The sequence below is a fragment of the Mandrillus leucophaeus genome, unplaced genomic scaffold (genome assembly GCF_000951045.1).
Source record: "Mandrillus leucophaeus isolate KB7577 unplaced genomic scaffold, Mleu.le_1.0 Scaffold687, whole genome shotgun sequence".
In the NCBI taxonomy this organism is placed as follows: Eukaryota; Metazoa; Chordata; class Mammalia; order Primates; family Cercopithecidae; genus Mandrillus; species Mandrillus leucophaeus.
This window is the reverse complement of record NW_012107441.1, coordinates 139,137-157,616: the sequence shown is the minus strand read 5'-3', so window position 1 is coordinate 157,616 and position 18,480 is coordinate 139,137. Positions and strand designations below refer to the sequence as shown.

General features: G+C 50.0%; 1 long non-coding RNA gene across 1 annotated transcript; it reads left to right on the top strand.

The window, feature by feature from the left end:
- Window positions 1-10,297: 10,297 nt before the first annotated feature.
- On the top strand, window positions 10,298-16,480 carry LOC105555468. Its single transcript, XR_001008477.1, has 5 exons — window positions 10,298-10,422; window positions 12,285-12,417; window positions 13,275-13,528; window positions 15,610-15,726; window positions 16,415-16,480. It is a non-coding gene; the product is annotated as an uncharacterized LOC105555468 (long non-coding RNA).
- Window positions 16,481-18,480: the final 2,000 nt, after the last annotated feature.

Below are 18,480 nucleotides of genomic sequence, written 5' to 3'. Positions count from 1 at the left end.
CATGTGCATTTCAGGCAATGCATGTGCTCTACCAGGGGCACTGCCTTGGAGAGTCTCTTGACTTGGGATGCCTCTTCACCTTTGTGTGTTGGTGATGTTCCAGTATTGGATTCTGCTACATCCTCAGGGCAGTGAAGCGTTTCAGCTCACTTAGCCAGTTTGACATCACAGTGCAGCCAGGACAGCCGTGCCACTTTGGCATGGCACATAGTTGGCTTAGGACAGTCGGAAAGGGTTGGTGGTTCTATCCTTGCAGCTCACTTCATAGCTGTGTGCGTGTAAACCTGGTGATGGTGTTGAGGTGGTGTTGACTTGCCGACGCTGGGGTGGGTGGTAGTGCTTTTAAGTTGACTGCATTGTGGGATGTTGGCTCAGAGATTGGTGCAGGGAAGCCCTGTAGGCGTGTCCAATGCAAGGAAAATGAAAGATGGTGTCCTGTCCACCTTGTCTTCAGGGGTTCAGGTGGGAATGTCCTGTTGGAAAAGTAACCATTCCCTTCGTGTGTCCTGAGGGCATGGTGTGGGCATGTGAATTGATTGGAGGGAGGAAGTGTGTGTTTTGAGGTCCTTTGGTTGGGTTCAGAAGACTGTCTCTGCCCTTGATGCCTTGTCTAAGATCAATGTGCTGGCCATTGCAAAGGTGCCTTCCAGGGCGAGTTTTGGTTGGGTTGGTTCCAGGTGTGCCTTACCTGGGAGGGTGGCCAGAGACATTGTCTGGTCACAACTTTAGATACCCCATGAGGAGGAGTGTATGCTGGTACCAGGGGTGGTGGCTGTTAGTCGAGGGACCTCAGGCCAATGTCCATCTGACCCCTAAGTCAAAATTCGCATCCTACTGATTGAAGGCCTGTGTCCTGAGCCATTTGGTTGCAGGCGTTGGGATGGTTTCCAGGTCTAGAGGCTGCCGCCTATGACCACATGTTGTGCTGTTGGGAAACACGTGTGTGAGGGAGGCACATACACAGACACACTCACTCTGACACACCTACACATGCCTACACATGCACAGGCGTGCATAGCCACAGGCAAACAGATGCACCAATGGGTGTGTGCTATTGTTCTGGTCACGTGTGCTTCCTAGGTGTCCACAGAGTGACGTGGGTCAGGTATATTCATGAAGATGGAAGTCTGTCACGGAGCACAAGTAGACGCCGGCGTGCAAGTTTCCCTGCGGGAAAGAATGGGATTGAAGTGGTGACCAGTGAACCTGGGCCCGTTTCTCAAGCATGCATTTGATTTCTTTACACTTCTCAGCAGCAGTTTGTCATGAGAGGTCTACCACTTGCCGGCAAAGAAGATGGTCAATTCTTCTGACCAACGGAGGCTGCCTTGAGTCCTTGATTTGGTGTGGCCTGGCATCTATGGTGCACCCCATGCTGGTGAGTGGCTCAGGATGGTAAGCATTCCTCTGCCCTGTGTGCAGAGGTGTCTTTTGAATTTCTGGTACCTGCAAAGAACTGTTTCTCAGCAGGCTACTAATGGCATGGTGAGTTCCACTCCCAGAGTCGATGGTCTGTGCCCATTGTTCAGTGGTGTGGCTCTGGGTTCCCCAGGAGGCCGAAGGTGTCATCGGCTCACCCACTGCCCAGCCTGTGATGTCAAACGTCCTGCCCCTTCGAATGTGCTTGGATCGATGATGAGTCCCCTATAAAAACATTCCTTGGAAAAGCTGAACAAAATGAGTGAGAACTCATACCGTCGTTCTCATCGGATCTGAGGTCCAGCACGTTGCCTCCCCCGGGGACTGTAGGAGTGAGGGACGACTTCCACTGGTTCCCATAGGTTCTACCACCCAGGGCATTTACAGATGAAAGTCTCCTATCACATGCATGTTAGGACATTCCCTCTGTGTGACATAAATGGATGGGACAGTTGTGGGGGGATCAGCCCCTCTGTGATGTGGCAGCCATGGAACCAGGTGGAAATGTTTTGACCTAGGGGAGTGTGTGGCTGGTCTTGGCCTGGTGAGCTCCCAGGAAGGGAGACTCGGACCTTGCAGTGGGTATCTTTGTGCAGAGGACCGAGTCACAGGTCCCCTGCCAAGGAGAGCACGAGGTCCAGGCCTCAGGTAGACCTTGGTCTTCGTTTTCCATTAGCTGATGACAGGGGAGTTCCAAGGTGATGGAGGAGAGCGCAGAGCAGTGGTTGTTGCCGCAGATGGCTAAAGCTTCTTCAGCCCCCTTCCACTGTCAGTCACAGGTGCCCTCTGGCATGGATTTCTTTGCATCCCTAGCCATGAGATGACCATGGTGCAGTGACCAAGGCTTGGGCAGGACAGTACGCCGGAGAAAAGGTGATGGAGGGCTCATGTGGACCTGTGTGTCTTCAGCTGCATTGGGCTGTTACTTGGTGGTGATGGACTTTCCATGGATTTCTCTGGTGGATGACAGGTCAGCCAGGGCGGGTATTTGAGGGCATGTCTCTGGGCAAATGAGTGTCAGGATGGTGTCTGTGGCCCTGGGTCACTTCTGGTCTTCTCAGCAGAGTAGTGGGCTCCACCGTTGTGCACATCTTCCTGGAAATGGTCTCTTGGCATGCATTGTCGGGCGGCCCCACCTGCTGCAGCTCATGTGAGCAAACGCTGCTCAGGATCCTCTTTCCTGCTTGGAAAGCAATTTCCATCCTGAAGGCATCCAGAAGGAATGTGCCGTAGCCTTGGCCCGGGATTCTCCAGTGATTTCCAGTCGTGTGGGGCTGTCCATGGAGGTCTGTGTTAATTCTGGGCAATGCGTATGCAGTCCCAGGGCATTGGCACAGAGAGTCTCTTGACTTGGGATGCCTCTGCGTGTTGGTGATGTTCCAGTGTTGGATTCCACTATGCCCTAGGCATAGCATTTCAGCTCCCTTAACTGGTTTGAAGTCTCAGCATGGCCAGGACAGGGATGTCACACTAAAGGACACACCATTGGCTTAGGAAAGCTGGAAAGGTTGGTGGTTCTGTGGCTTGCAGCTCACTTAGCAGGAATGTGCATGTAGACCCTGTGGTGTTGAGACAGCATTGATTCGTAGGCATTGTAGTGGGTAGTAGTGCAGTCAAGTTGGCTGTGTGATCAGATGTTGCCTCAGAGGTCAGTGCAGGGAAGCCCTGTAGATGTGTCTGATGCAAGAACAATGACAGGCGTTGTGTCCTGTCAACCTAGTCCTTAGGGAGTCAGGCGGAGATGTCCTGTTGGAAAAGCATCCTCAGGGTGTCCTGAGGGCATGGTGCGGACATGTGGACTGAGTGGAGGAGAGGAAGCCTGTGTCTTGAGGTTCTTTGGCTAGATTGGGAAGACCACCGTCTCTGGCCTTGACACTGAGTTTCAAACTGATGTGCTGCACTTTGCAGTGGCGCCCTCCAGCGCTGGTTGTGGTTGGTTTTCTGCCAGCTGCACCTCAACCTGAGAGGGCAGCCAGAGAGTGTCTGGTCATGACATCAGATGCCCCATGAGGAAGAATGTATGCTCATGCCAGGCTTGGTGGCTGTTAGTCAAGGGACTTTGGGCGTATGTCCGCATGGTCGCGAGGTCAAAGTTCACATCCTACTGATGGAAGGCCTGGGTCTTGATCTTTGGGTTGCAGGGAGGTTCAGGTCTGGAAGCTGCAGACTATGACCGCCCCTTGTGGTGTTCGGAAACACATGTGCTTGAGGGAGACACATATACACACACACTCACTCTCACACACACATACACACATAGACATGCACAGCCACAAGCAAATAGATTCAGCAGTGGGCACATACTGTCCTTTGAGTCACACATGCTTCCTAGGTGTCCACAGAATGACACGCGTCAGGTATATTCATGGTAATGAAGGTCAATCATGGTAATGAAGGTCAGTCAATGAAAAGTAGGTGTGTGGGTTGCCCTGTGAGCAAGAATGGCATTGAAGAGGTGACCAGTGGTCCTGGACCCGTTTTATAAGCATGCATGTGATATCTTTACACTTCTCAGGGGCAGTTGCCGTGGAAGGCCCGCAGCCTGCTGGAAGGAAGATGGTTGATGCTTACGAGCAACAAGGGCTCCACGGAGTCGTGAAGTCGGTGTGGCCTGGCATCCACGGTGCACCCCGTGCTGGTGGATGGCTCAGGACGGTAAGCATTCCTCTGTCCCGTGTGCTGAGTGAAGGTGTCTTTAGGATTTCTGAGACCCACAGGGAGCAGTTCTTCAGGCCGTTAAGGGACGGCCAAGGCCTTTAAGGTCGTCGGCTCACCCACTGCCCAGCCTGTGGTGTCAAATGTCCTGCCTCTTCAAATGTGCTTGGATCGATGATGAGTCCCCCAAAAAAACATTCCTTGGAAAAGCTGAACAAAATGAGTGAGAACTCATACCGTCGTTCTCATCGGAACTGAGGTCCAGCACATTTGTCTCTGCCGGGGACTGTAGGAGCGAGGGACAACTTCCACTGATTTTCACAGGTTCCACCACCAAGGGCATCCACAGGCCAAAGTCTCCCATCACACACAGGTCAGGAACATTCCCTCAGTGCGTTGTAGATGGGTGAGAGAGTCATGGGCGAATCGTCTGCTTTGTTATGGTGTGGCTGCTATGGAAGAGTGCAGAAATTGTGCAGGCCTCGGGGAGTGCGCAGCTGGCCTCAGCTTGGTGAGCTCCCAGGAACGGAGACCCAGATCTCGTGGCAGGTGTCACCGAACAGAGGACCAGGTCCTAGTTTTTTTTGCCGAGGAGAGCATGAGGTGCATGCGTCGGGCAGATCTTTGTTTTGATTTCCAGTTACCTGAGGACAAGGGAGTTCCAGGGTGGTGGGGAAGAGCACAGAGCAATGGGTGTCCCAGCAGATGGCCAAAGCCTCTTTGGCTTTCCTTCCAGTGTTGGTCACAGGGCCTCCCTGGCAGGGATTTCTTTGCCTCCTGAGCTATGAGATGCTTGTGGTGTGATGGCAGAGGCCTGGGTGGGAAGGTATTCCAGAGAAAACATGGTAGAGGGCTCTCGTGGATGTGTGTGTCATCAGTGGTCTGGGGTTGTCATTTGGCAGTGATGTGCTTTCCATGGATTTCTCTGGTGGATGACAGTTCAGCCAGCAGGGGTCTTGGAGGGCAGGTCACAGTGAGCATGAAGATCAGGCTGGCACTCGCAGCCCTTGGTTATTTCTAGTCTTCACAGCAGAGTAGTGGGTTCCACTCTTGTGCATATCTTCCTGGAAATAGTTTCTTGGCCCGCCATTGCTGGGTGGCCCCACCTGCTCCAGCTCGTGTGAGCAAATAGTGCTCTGGATTATCTTTCCTGCTTTGAAAGCAGCTTGTATCCCGAAGACATTGGGAGGGAATGTGCCCTGACCCTGGCTCTGGCCCAGGCCTCTGCCGTGGACTGTAGTCACACTTGGGGCTGTTCATGGAGGTCTCTGTGTATTCCAGATTCCAGGCAACATATGTGCAATCCCAGGGGTGTTGCCACAGAGAACCTTTTGACTTAGGATGCAACCATACCACTATATGATGGCGATATTCAAGTGTTGGATTCTGCTATGCCCTAGGGGTGACGAAGCTTTTCAGTTTCCATAGCCTGTCTGAAGTCACAGTGCAGCCAGGACTGCCATGCTACGTTGAAAGGCTGTGGTTGGCTTAGCAAAATTGGAAAGGATTGGTGGTTCTGTAGCTTTTATCTACACCTGGTGGTGGTGTTGAGGTGGTGTTGACTTGCAGGCATTGTTGTGGGTGGGAGTCTGAGTAGGAATGTGGTGGGTGGGAATACAGTCAAGCTGGCTGCATGATGGAACGTTGCCTCTGAGGTCAGTGCAGAGAAGCCATGTGAGGTAACCAGTGCAAGGACAGTGTCAGGTGGTGTGTCCTGTCCACTTGGCCCTTGGGGCATCAGGCGTGGACGTCCTCTTGGAGAAGCAGCCGTTCTCTTCGGGCATCCTGAGGGCACAGTGTGGGTACGTGGACTGAGCGAAGTGGAGGAAGCCCATGTCTTGAAGTCGTTTGGCTAGGTTGGGAAAACTGTCTCTGACCTTGACGCTGTGTTTCAGTGCAACATTCTGGCCATTGGGAAGGTGCCTTCCAGTGTAGGTTTTGGTTGGTTTTCTGCCAGATGTGCCTTACCTGGGAGTGCAGCAAGAGACAATGTCTGGTCCTGACGTCAGATGCCCTGTGAGGAGTAGCGTGTACTCACGCCAGGGGTGTGGTGACTGTTACACAAGGGACCTCAGGCCTATTTCCACATGGCTTTGAGGTCAGAGTTCACATCCTACTGATTGAAGGCCTTGGTCTTGAGCCTTTGGTTTGTGGGGGGATCAGGTCTGGAAGCTGCAGACTATAACCACCCATTGCAGTGTTGGGAGATACAAACACACGTGTATGTGTGCATAGCCACAGGGAAATACATGCAGCAATGGGCGCATGAGGTCATTCCAGCCACACACGCTTCCTATATGTCCAGAGTGACACAGGTAAGATATATTCATGGAGATGGAGGTCAATCGTCTAGGCCATGGAGAAGCAGGCATGCAAGTGTCCCCACAGGTAAAGGTAGGATTGAAGTGGTGACCAGTGGACCTGGGCCCATTTCTCAAGCGTGCATTTGATTTCTTTACACTACTCAGGTGCAGTTTTCATGGGAGGCGTGGCACCTGCTGGAAGGAAGATAGTTGATTCTCCTGAGTAATGAAGGCCACGCAGAGTCCTGGTTTCGGTTATCCACAGTGCACCCTGTGCTGGTGGGTGGCTCAGGACGGTAAGCATTCCTCTGTCCCTCGTGCTTAGTGAGGGTGTCTGGGATTTCCAAAATCCACAATGAGTGGTTTTTTGGTAGGCCGCTAATGGCATTGGTGAGTTCCTCTCCTAGAGTGGATGGTCTGTACCTTTTGCTCAGTGGCGCAGCTCTGGGTTCCCCAGGGTGCCAGAGGTCTTTAAGGTCATCGGCTCACCCACGACCCAGCCTGTGGTGTCAAACAGGCTCTTTGAATGTGCTTGGATCGATGATGAGTCCCCCATAAAAACATTCCTTGGAAAAGCTGAACAAAATGAGTGAGAACTCATACCGTCGTTCTCATCGGAACTGAGGTCCAGCACGTTGCCTCCACTTGGGCTTATTGTGGTTCACACGTAACTTTGTCATATTACATTATACTTCACCACCCAGGCATTGGCATTCAATTTTTGTGGTCATTTTGACCATAGTAAAATTCTTTATCATAAATATATTTGAGAGTCATACTTGGGTAGCCCATGAATTTTTCTAGTGTTACTCTGTCAAGTTGGTTTCACCCTTAATGCTACATTTTGCATTTTTGTTTTGTGATTGATTTTTAGCCAGGTTCTGGTCACAAATATGTGAAGCCGTAGACTAGCGGATTTCATAAGTACCACAGGAGTCTAGATGACATGGCTTTCCTGACCTGTGAACCTGTCTTTCTGAAGCACACTCATTTCTTCTGCACCTTCCCAGTGTCACTGGCATGGAAGGAAGGCCCTTGTCCAAGAAAGATTGTCTTCGTCTTGTGTGATCTTTGGATACACATGGTGTGGGCTCCTTTGGAGGCTTTTGGATTTCTCCTGAATGTAAGTGATTTTTTCTGAAAGCATTCAGATTTTCCTCACTTGCAGGAACAAAGACTGTGTGTAGATTGATGATGCTTCCATATATACATTTTTTTTGGAAAGGTGAACAAAATGAGCGAAAACTCAGTACCATCATCCTCATCAAACTGAGGTCCAGCACACTTCTCCATCAGGGCCTAGATTTAGGAGGCCAACATCTGTTTGTTGTCATGGTCTGCACCAGAGCTTAGGATGTAGTTGACTTTCAGTGAAGTTGAGTAGTTGAGTATTTTGTACTCCCCTGGCTGAGAGAGATGTTTGCTGAAGGACTTCCCTGTGAGAAGGTGGGGTAGCATCCTGTCAGTGTGCAGGAGAAGGTAAACTTGCAGGTGCCAGAGGAGGGCAGTATCCAGTTGCCCACCTCTGCATGGTTGGGTCTGTCCTTGATTCATACCTCTTGGGTTCATCACCCCCCAGAAGAAGACAGTTTCTTCCACAGGAGGGGACAGCACGGTGCCATTCCTGAGCACTTCTTCAGCTCTCTTTTATCTGTGGTCGGGGACATGGGACTTCCTATGGTGTTTGAGTAGCATCAAGGGGTGGCCATCTTAAAGCCAGTGGTGATGCTGATTTGCTCTCTGGAAAGGAGCCTGGAGAAGCTCTCCACAGTGAACTTGTACATCTATGAGAAGAATTCCAAATTCCATGGCCCAAGAAGGGTAGTGGCTGTGGGAAAGGGAGAGGCCTGTGCATGCCTTTACCTGGCATCATTCCATGTGGGTCATGGAGTGATGACTGTGAGGCTCTTTCGGACATTGCAGGGTGCCCACCGTCCATTTCATGGTGTCCTCAGGATGGTTTGCTTGGGAGAGCCTGATGTCATTTGCCTCTGAACCACTCAGACATCTTGATGCATTGGGGGCTTATAAGAGTGTGTCCTTCCCCATGTCGTGGTGACTTCTACTCGGAAATGTGACCTGTCAAGGTCTCTTTACTTATATACCTCAGTGTCTCCTGATATTAGGGTGTTTTTAAATTCCTCCTAATTCTTCACAGCAGTCTTTGTGAAGTAGTTATTGTGTGGTAGGACAGCGCTACCATCCACAGGCCAATGATGGATAGGTTTTGGACTCTGATGTTATGTTCACAAGCAAGTGCCTTAAGATCTGGTTTTCTTAGCTGCAGCACCTTAGAAGTCGTGTGGGATTCAGAATGCCTGGTGCTTCTCTGGGTCCCTGAGCTGTACCTGTGTAGTGCACATAGAGGTTGATTTGTGATTTTTACATGTGTTCGGATCGGAAGAGTGTGAAGGACTCCAGACGTGACAATGCCTCAAGGCCAAAGAAAAGTTGACCTTTGCATAGGAAGAGGTTTCCCCTCCAAACTCTCCCCACTGAAGTATCACCATGGCCTTTGTCTTGTCTGATGGCCCAGAGAAGGGTTTTTGAATTGGAGTTGTTACGAGTGGTGTTGAGAGTGTTCTTCATGCTTAGTGTTCTCTAGTTGATGGTGCGTTCAAAACTCATGCCAGCCTCCTACCTTCATGTTTGGGCAAACCCATGCTTGTGTGCAGAAAGAGGGGGAGCCCATGAGAGGTAGATACAGATTACTCCACAGCAGGACAAATGACATGACCCTTGCCACCTATGCACCTCACTGCCTTTCTCAAGCACACATGTTTTGCTCCTGCACTTCTTAGGTGGCGTTGGTATGAAAGGAAGGCCAGTGACCACAAGGGACAATCTTGATCTTGGGAGATTTTTGGAGATGGTGAAGTGCCTGTAAACATGTGTGTCATGGTCTCCTTCAGGCTGGTGGACACCTCAGGACGGTAAGTATTGGTTTTTCAAAGGATCCTAATGTTCCATTTTTGCAGGTATGAGGACTGTGCATGGATCAATGATGACTTCCACACATGCATTCCTTGGAAAGCTAAACAAAATGAGTGAAAACTTTATACCGTCATCCTCTTCAAACTGAGGTCTAGCACACTGCTTCAACAGGGGCTAGAGACAGAGTTCCACCTCTCACTCATTGACGTGGGTTGCACCAAAGGGTCTGTCCAGGCTTAGGATGGGGTTCTCTTTTGGCAAGGGGTAGCCCCAGGGGAGTGGGAGCTCCCATGGACAGGAGAGTCCTTGTGTGACGGACATCTCTTAGTGAGGCCAGGGTAGCACATACACAGTGTTCAGGACTAGGTGAATGTGCAGGTGGCACAAAGGACTTAGGCTCTGCACCCCCTAGTTTGTCCTTGAGTCTTAGTTTTTGGTTCTCTCATCATCGGGAGGAAGGCAGGTCCTTCTCATTGGGAAGAGAGGAAAAGGCCACATTTTTGCCTCATTTTTATCCCTGTCTACATGCATGGATTTGTGGTCACCTGGATGCTACACACCCAGGCCAAGGTGGCTCTATTGTATCCTGTGTGTTATGAAGACATACAGTTGGCCTCCTGCCCTAAGCTGGGGCTCATGGGCAACGAGTCTCTGGCTTATCTCAAATCTGGTGTAGGTCAAAGGCTTCCTCATTAGGGGTGCAGATCCCCGAGGCTTTTGTGATCAACATTACAGGTGTGCACGCGTGTTTAAAGGGACACTTGACATCAGTTCTCTCTAGTGGGATTATGTACTCCATGGGCTCCCAGGATCTAGACGTGCATTCCCGTATCTATGCATTTCTGCGTCCATAAACAGATGAAGCCAGAGACAGACAGATTGCAGATTACTTCAGGGGGCCAGATGGCTTGTCCCGCATGACCTCTGCACATGTCTGCCTTTCTCAAGCATGCCCATGTTTCATCTGTACCTCCCAGGTGGTGTTGGCATGGAAGGAGGGCCTGTGTCTGCGAGGGATGATCATCCTCTCATGTGATCCTTGGAGATGCCAGGAAGCCCCTTGACACATATGGCATGGACTCCTTCAGAGGCTTTTGGATCCTTCGTGAATGTAAGCAAGTCCTTCCCAAAGCCCTGATTTTCCTCATTTGCAGAAACAAAGATTGTGCCTGGATCGATGATGACTTCCACATACATTTCTTGGAAAGCTGAACAAAATGAGTGAAAACTCCATGCCGTCATCCTCGTCAAACTGAGGTGTCCAGCACGCTGCTACATTGGAGGGCAGGGAGAGGGGCCAACATCTATTTGTTGACATGGCCTACACCCTGGCTTAGGATGTGGTCCTCTTTGGGCAAACGCGAGTGTCTGGGCTTTTCTGACTTCTGTAGCTAAGAGACAACTTGGTTGAAGGAATTTCCTCTAAGAGGAAGCTGCAGAACTTGAAGCTGCAGGTGGCACATGAAGCAGTAGCCAATAGCCTCCCTGTGCATGGCTACATGTGTCCTTGATTCATACCCTTTTGATTCGTCACCTCCCCCCTCACGCAGGAATACCATTGCTTTCCTGTGGGGAGAGAGCACATCATTCCTGGACACTTCTTTCACTTACTTTCGTCCTCAGTCGAGGACGTGGGAGTTCCCAAGGTATTTGGGTAGCATCAGGGGCAGGCAGCCATGAGGTGGGTGGTGAGCTGATTTGCTTTCTGCAGAGGAGCCCAGGGACAGTATCCATGTTAAACTCGTATGTCCATAGGAGGAAACTCAAGTCCTGTGGTCCCTGAAGTGTACTGGTGGTGGGAAGGGGAGAGGGCTGTGCATGCATGTACAAACAGCATTCCATGTGGGTGTGAAGCAGTGACTGTGAGCTGCTTTTGGGAGTGGTAGGGTGCCATGGTCCATTTCATGATGACCTTGGGGTGTTGGGATGGGAATGAGATTTCAAGTCCATGCGCTCCTGCCACTTCGCAGATTGACTTGGATTGAGAGGTCTGTGTTCAGGACCCTCTGTGGGATGCTTGTCTGTGTTAGGCATTTGAGCAGATTTTGGCCCAGGGTTTCTACCCTTCCAAGGTTGTACATGCTGCTGGAAGGGCTTGTTGCTCCCTCTCTGTTGATGAGGGGAAGTTTTGCTCAGGAGAGCCTGATGCCATCTGCTTCTGAACTGCTCAGGCACTTCAATGCAGTTGAGGTTGTAAGAGTGTGTCACTTCCCATGTCATGGTAACATCTACTCAGAAAAGTGACCCGTCACGGTCTCTGCACTTAAATTCTCCATTGTCTTGTGATGTTAGGTTATTTTCAAGTTCCTCCTAATTCTTCACAACAGCCTTCTTTGCAAAATAGTCATCCAGTTGTATGAGGGCTGTCATCCACAGGCCAGTGACAGAGAGCTTTTGTACTCTGTGGCCATGTTCACAGGCAAGTGGCTTAAGATATATGGTGTTCTCAGGGACAGCACCGTAGAAGCCCTGTAGGATTCAGCATGTCTGATGCTTTTCCGGGTCTCTGAGCTGCACCTGTGAGTAAGGCCCAGAGGTGGAGGTTGATTAGTGATTGTGTTTCTCAATTCTAAGTGTGTGGAAGGAGCCCATGGTAAAAACGCTTCAAGGCCGAAGGAAAGTTGCTCTTTGTGCTGGAACACTTTTTCCCTGCAGCTCTCCCCATTGAAATATCCTCATGACTGTTGTCTTCTCTGATGGCCAAGAGAATGGCTTTTGAGTCAGGAGTGGTGAAAGTGTGGTCTTGAGAGAGTTCCTCACGCTTAGTGTTTTCTAGTTTGACTGTGCCCTTGAAGTGCATGCCTGTCTTATACCTTCATGCCTGGATATATCCATGCACACATCCCCAAAGAGAGGTCGCCCATGGGAAGTAGATACGGAATGCAGCATAGCAGGATGAATGGCATGGCCCTTGCAAACTGTGTACCTGCCTGCCTTTCTCAAGCACACCTGTTTTTCCTCTGCACTTCCCAGGTGGCATGGGCATGCAAAGACAGACAGAGGCTGCAGGGATGAACTTCATCTTGGGAGATCTCTGGAGATGGCAGGGAACCCCTGGACACATGTGGCATGGGCTCCTTCGGGTGCCGGTGGATCCCTTTATATGGTAAGTGTTCATTTCTCAAAAGACCCTAATGTTCTTCCTTTACAGGAATGAATACTGTGCATGCGTCAATGACGACTTCCATACATGCATTCCTTGTATGGAAAGCGGAACAAAATGAGTGGAAACTCTATACTATCATCTTAGCTGAACTGAGGTCCACTGGGGCTAGAGAGGGACAACTCTCATTTTTTTTTTTTATTCCTGATGCATGAAGTGTTTGTCCAGGCTTAGGAAGGGATTCTGTTTGGGCGAAGGAGAGTCACAGGGGAGTTGAGGCTATGTGTACTGGACTTCCGTCTACGAGGCTGGGGTAGCACACATGCAGTCTGTGGGACTAGGCAAATGTGCAGGTTGCTCAGGGAGAGGTAACCTATAGCCTGCCTCTGGGTGGCCAGGACTGTCCTTCACTCCTGGCTCTGGGTTCCCACAACCCCTGGAGGAAGACAAGTGATTATCTTTGGGAAGACAGAACGAGGACATACATTTGCCTTTTTTTTTTTTTTTTTCATTCTTGGTTTGAGAACAGTGGAGTTCCAGTCACCTGGCATAGCTTTCAGGCAAGCGTGCCCATGTTGTGTCCCATTCATTGTGAGTACATGCATATGGCAGGAACACAGAGGTTCCTACTGCAAGCTGGGCCTGATAGGCAAGGAGTCTCCAGCTTAACCCCAGCCAGCTCAGTGTCGGTCAATGACTTCCTCATTAAAATTACATGGCCCCGTAGCTTTAGTGAGTGACATTGTAGGTGTCAACATAAGGATGTTGAGAGGGATGCTCAGTGTCACTGCTCTTTAGTGTGCTGATGCACTACAGGAGCACCTGAGCCCTTGTCCATGCATTTCTGTGTCCAAAATCAGGTAAAATCAGAGTTGGGTATCAACCAGATATACTGCAGGGTACCAGAAGACATGGCCTTTGTGTACTGTACATCTGTCAGATTTTCTCAAGCACACCCATGTTTCCTCTTCACCTCCCAGGTGGCCATGATGAATTGGCCAGGCCCATGTTGGTGAGGGACAATCATCATCTCGTGCTATTCTCAGAGATGCCAGGAAGCTCCTGGACACACATGGTGTAGGCTTCTTTGGAGGCTGTTGGATCCCTCCTGAATGTAAGCAGTTCCTTCCCAGTGCACCCTGATTTTCCTCATTTGCAGAAACAAAGATTGTGCATGGATCGATGATGACTTCCATATATACATTCCTTGGAAAGCTGAACAAAATGAGTGAAAACTCTATACCGTCATCCTCGTCGAACTGAGGTCCAGCACACTGCTCCATCAGGGGCTCAAGAGAGAGAGGAACAATGTCCTTTTGTTGACACAGGCTGCACCAAGGCTTCGGATGGGGTCTTTTTCTGGCAAAGGAGAGTAGCTGGGAATTTTGGACATTTGTAACTAAGAGACAGCTTGGTTGCAGGCAGTCAGGTGTGTCCGCGATTTGTACCCTTGGGTCCCTTGACCTTCAGAGGAAGACTATTGCTTCCATGGTGGTGGACAGCACAAGGTCATTCCTGGGCACCTCTTTCACTCACTTTCATCCTTGGCCAGGGACATAGGACTTCCCATGGTGTTTGGATAACATCAGGGGCAGGCAGTCCTCAGGAGGATGGCGATGCTGATTTGCTTTCTGCAGAGGAGCCCAGAGAGGGTATCCATGTTGAACTTGTATGTCCCTAGGAGGAAACCCAAACTGCATGGCCCCTGAAGGGTCCTGGTACTTAGAAGGGGAGAGAGGTGCACATGCATTTACCACAGTCTTCTGTTTGGGTCGTGGAGAGATGACTGTGAGCCTCTTTTGGGTGTTGTAGGGTTCATATGGTTTATTTATGATGACCTTGGGATGCTGGGATGGCAGTGTAATTGCGAATCCACATGTTCCCTCAACTCCACAGACTGACTTGGTTTGTCAGGTTTGTGTTCAGGCCCTCTGTGGAATGCTTGTCTCCATTAAGAATTTGAGATGGGGCCGGGCGTGGTGGCTAATGCCTGTAATCCTAGCACTTTGGGAGGCCAAGGCGGGTGGATCACCTGAGGTCAGGAGTTCAAGACCAGCCTGGCTAACAAGGTGAAACCCCATTTCTATTAAAAATAAATTTAAAAAAATTAGCTGGGCGTGGTGACGGGCGCCTATAATCCCAGCTACTCGGGAGGCTGAGGCAGGAGAATTGCTTGAACCCAAGGGGCAGAGGTTGCAATGAGCCAAGAGCAGGCCACTTCACTCCAGCCTGGGCAAAAAAGCGAAACTCCGTCTCAAAAAAAAAAAAATTTGAGGTGATACCAGCCCAGGTCAACATGTTGTGCATACTGCTGGCAAGGGTTATTTGCTCCCTGTTTCCCTGTGTTGATTTGGGGATGGTTTTCTCAGGAAAGGCTGATGTCGTTTTTCTCTGAATTGCTCACACACTTCGATGTGGCTCAGGTGCCTGGTGATATGTGTGTGAGCTCCCGTATCATGGTGACTTCTACTTAGAAAAGCAATCCAGCAAGGTCGCTGTGTTTAAATACCTCAGTGCCTCATGATGTTAGACTATTTTTAAATTCTTTCTAATTCTTCACAACAGACTTGTTTGTGAAATAATCATCATGTGGTAGGACAGGGCTCGTGTTCACAGACCAGTGATGGATAGGTTTTGGACTCCACGGTCATGTTTGCATGCAAGTGCCTTAAGATGTATGCTGTTCTCAGCCGCAGCACCTTAGAAGCCCTGTGGGATTCAGTGTGTCTGGTGCTTTTCTGGGCCCCTGGGCTGCACCTGTAAGAAAGACCCCGAGGCGGAGGTTGATTTGTGATTGAACATGTTTCTTGAATGTGAAGTGTGTTGACAGATCCTTGCAGTAAAAATGCTTCAAGGCTGAAGGAAAATTGCCCTCTGCACAGGAAGAGTTTTTGTTCCCTAAAACTCTCCGCATTTCAGATATCTCTATGGTCTGTGTCTTCTCTGATAGCCAAGGGAAGGGCTTTTGAGTCGGGGCATCAAATGAGTGGTGTTAGGAGTTCTTCACACTTAGTACTCTGTAACTTGATGGTGCCCTCAAAAGGTATGTGTGACTCAGACCTTCCTGCCTGGTGCTCCTGTGCACACATCCTCAAATGGGTATCCCGTGGGAAGTAGCGATAGGATATCCCACAGGGGGTTGAATGGCATGCCTGTCTTTCTCAAGCACACCCGTGTTGCCTCTGTACTTCCTAGGTGGTGTGGGCATGGAAGGAAGGCCAGTGGAGACAATGGATGATCTTGCTCTTAGAAGATCACTGGAGGTGGCAGGGAGTCCTAGGACACGTGTGGCGTGGGCCCCTTCAGGTGCTGGTAAGTATCTGTTCCCCACAACCCCCTAATATTACTCCTTTGTGGACATGAAGACTGTGCATGGATCGATGATGACTTTCATACATGCATTCCTTGGAAAGCTGAACAAAATGAGTGAAAACTCTATACCGTCATCCTCGTCGAACTGAGGTCCAGCACATTGCTCTTACAGGGGCTGGAGTGAGGGCCAAGTTTCATTTGTTGCTGCAGGTTGCACCAAGGGGGTTGTTCAGTTGTACAAGGTGCTCCCTTTCTGCAAGGGGTAGTCACAGGGTTGTGGGATCTCTCATAAACAGGAAATTGTTTGAGGGACTTCTCGCTGCAAGGTAACACACACGCTGTCTGCGGGACTATGTGAATGTGGAGGTAGCATGGGAAGACTTAGCCTGTCGGCGGCCTCTGGTGGCCATATTTGTCCTTGAGTCTTAGCTCTGGGTTCCATCATTCCCTTGAGGAAACACAGGTGTTTGTGCTTGGGAAGAGTGCACAACGCCACACCTTTGCTGTTTTTTCCACTCATTTTCATCATTGTTCAAGGACATTGCAGTTCTGGTTATATCCGTAAACAGGGAAGCCAAAGACAGGCAGATACCAGATATACCATAGGGGGCCGGATGACACGGCCCTCATGACCTCTGAATGTGTCTGCTTTTCTGAAGCACACTTGTGTTTCCTCTGCACCTCCCAGGTGGTGTTGGCATGAAAGGAAAGGAGGTATCTTCGAGGGACAGTCTTCGCCTTGTGCGATCCTCGGAGATGCCACGAGGACTCTGGACACATGTGGTGCGGCCTCCTTTGGAGGCTGTTGAATCCCTTCTGAATGTAAGTGTCCACTTTCCAAAGTCCTGATTTTCCTCATTTTCGGGCATGAATAATGTGCATGGATCGATGATGACTTCCATATACACATTCCTTGGAAAGCTGAACAAAATGAGTGAAAACTCTCTACCGTCATCCTCGTCGAACTGAGGTCCAGCACAGTGCTCATCAGGGGCTAGAGAGAGGGACAACATGCATTTGTTGACACGGGCTGCATCAATGCTTGGGATGGGGTCGTCTTTGGGTGAAGTGGAGTAGCTGCGCATTTTGGACTTCCGTGGCTGAGAGACAGCTTGGTTGAAGCGCTTCCCTCTGTGTGGCTGTGTGTGTCCTTGATTCATACTCCTTGGCTCCTGCCCTCCCCCGAGGAAGACAGTGGCTTCTGCATGGGGACATAGCACAGTGTTGTTCCCAGGCACTTCTTCGGCTCACTCTTATCCTAAGTCGGAGACATGGGAGTTCCCATGGTGTTTGGGTATCATCAAGGTCAGGCAGTCGTGAGGAGGGTGGCAATACTGATTTGCTTTCTGCAGAGGAGCCCAGATAGAGTATCCACATTGAACCTGTATGTCCATAGGAGGAAACCCAAATCTCATGGCCCCAGAAGCATGCTGGCAGTGGAAGGGGAGAGAGCTGTGCATGTGTGTACTGCACAGCCTTCTGTCTGGGTCACGGAGTGATGACTGTGAGTCTCTTTCGGGCATTGTAGGGTGCCCATGGTCCATTTCATGATGACCTCAGGGTGCTGGGATGGGAACGTCATTGTGGGTCCACGTGCTCCTGCATCTCTGCAGACTGACTTGTGGAAGGTCTGTGTTCAGGAACCTCTGTGGGAGGCTTTTCCTTGGTGCATTTGAGGTGCCTGATGATGAGTGTGTAGGTTTCTGTATCCTGGTGACTTGTACTCAGAAGTGTGACCCAGCAAGGTGTCTGTGCTTAAATACCTTAGTGGCTCGTGATGTTAGGTTATTTTCAAATTCCTCCTAGTTGTGTGTGACAATTCACACAAGTCTTTGTGAAATTGTCTTTGAATTATATGACAGGGCTAGTGTCCGTAGGCCAGTGATGGATAGGTTGTGGACTCCATAGCCATGTTCACAGCCAAGTGCCTTAAGATATTTGGTGTTCTCAGTCTTAGTGCCTCGGAAGCCCTGTAGGATTCAGCGTGTCTCATGCTCTTGTGAGTCCCCGAGCTGTACCCTGGAGGAAAACCATGAGGTAGAGGTTGATTTGTGATTGAGCATGTTTCTCAGTGGGAAGAGTGTCAAAGGAGCCTGGGGTGAAAGTATTTCAAGGCCAAAGGAAAATTACCCTTTGCTCAAGAAGAGGCTTTCCTTGAAACTGTCCTCATTGAAATAGCCTCATGGATTTCATCTCCTGTGATGGCCAAGAGCAGGACTTTTGATTCAGAGGTGGCAAATGAGTGGTGTTGAGAGAGTTTGTTATGCTTGGTGCTCTGTAGCTGGATGGAGCCCTCAAAATTTGTGTGTGCCTGATAGCTTCATGCCTGGTTACACCCATGCACATGTCCCAACAAGAGGGGCTGCCCGTGGGAGATACATACATGATACATCACAGTGGGATGAATGGCATGGCCCTTGCAACGTATGTACCTGCCTGCTGTTCTCAAGCACACCTGTTTTTCCTCTGAACTTTCCAGGTGGTGCGGGCATAGAAGGAAGGCCATGAAGGACAATCTTGGTCTTGGGAGATCCCTGGAATTGATAGGGAGCCCCTTGATATGTGTGGCATGGGCTCCTTCAGGTGCTAGCGGATTCCTTAGGATGGTAAGTGTCCATTTCTCAAAAGCTCCAGATATTCCTCCTCTGCAGGGACAAAGACTGTGCATGGATCGATGATGACTTCCATATATACATTCCTTGGAAAGCTGAACAAAATGAGTGAAAACTCTATACCGTCATCCTCGTCGAACTG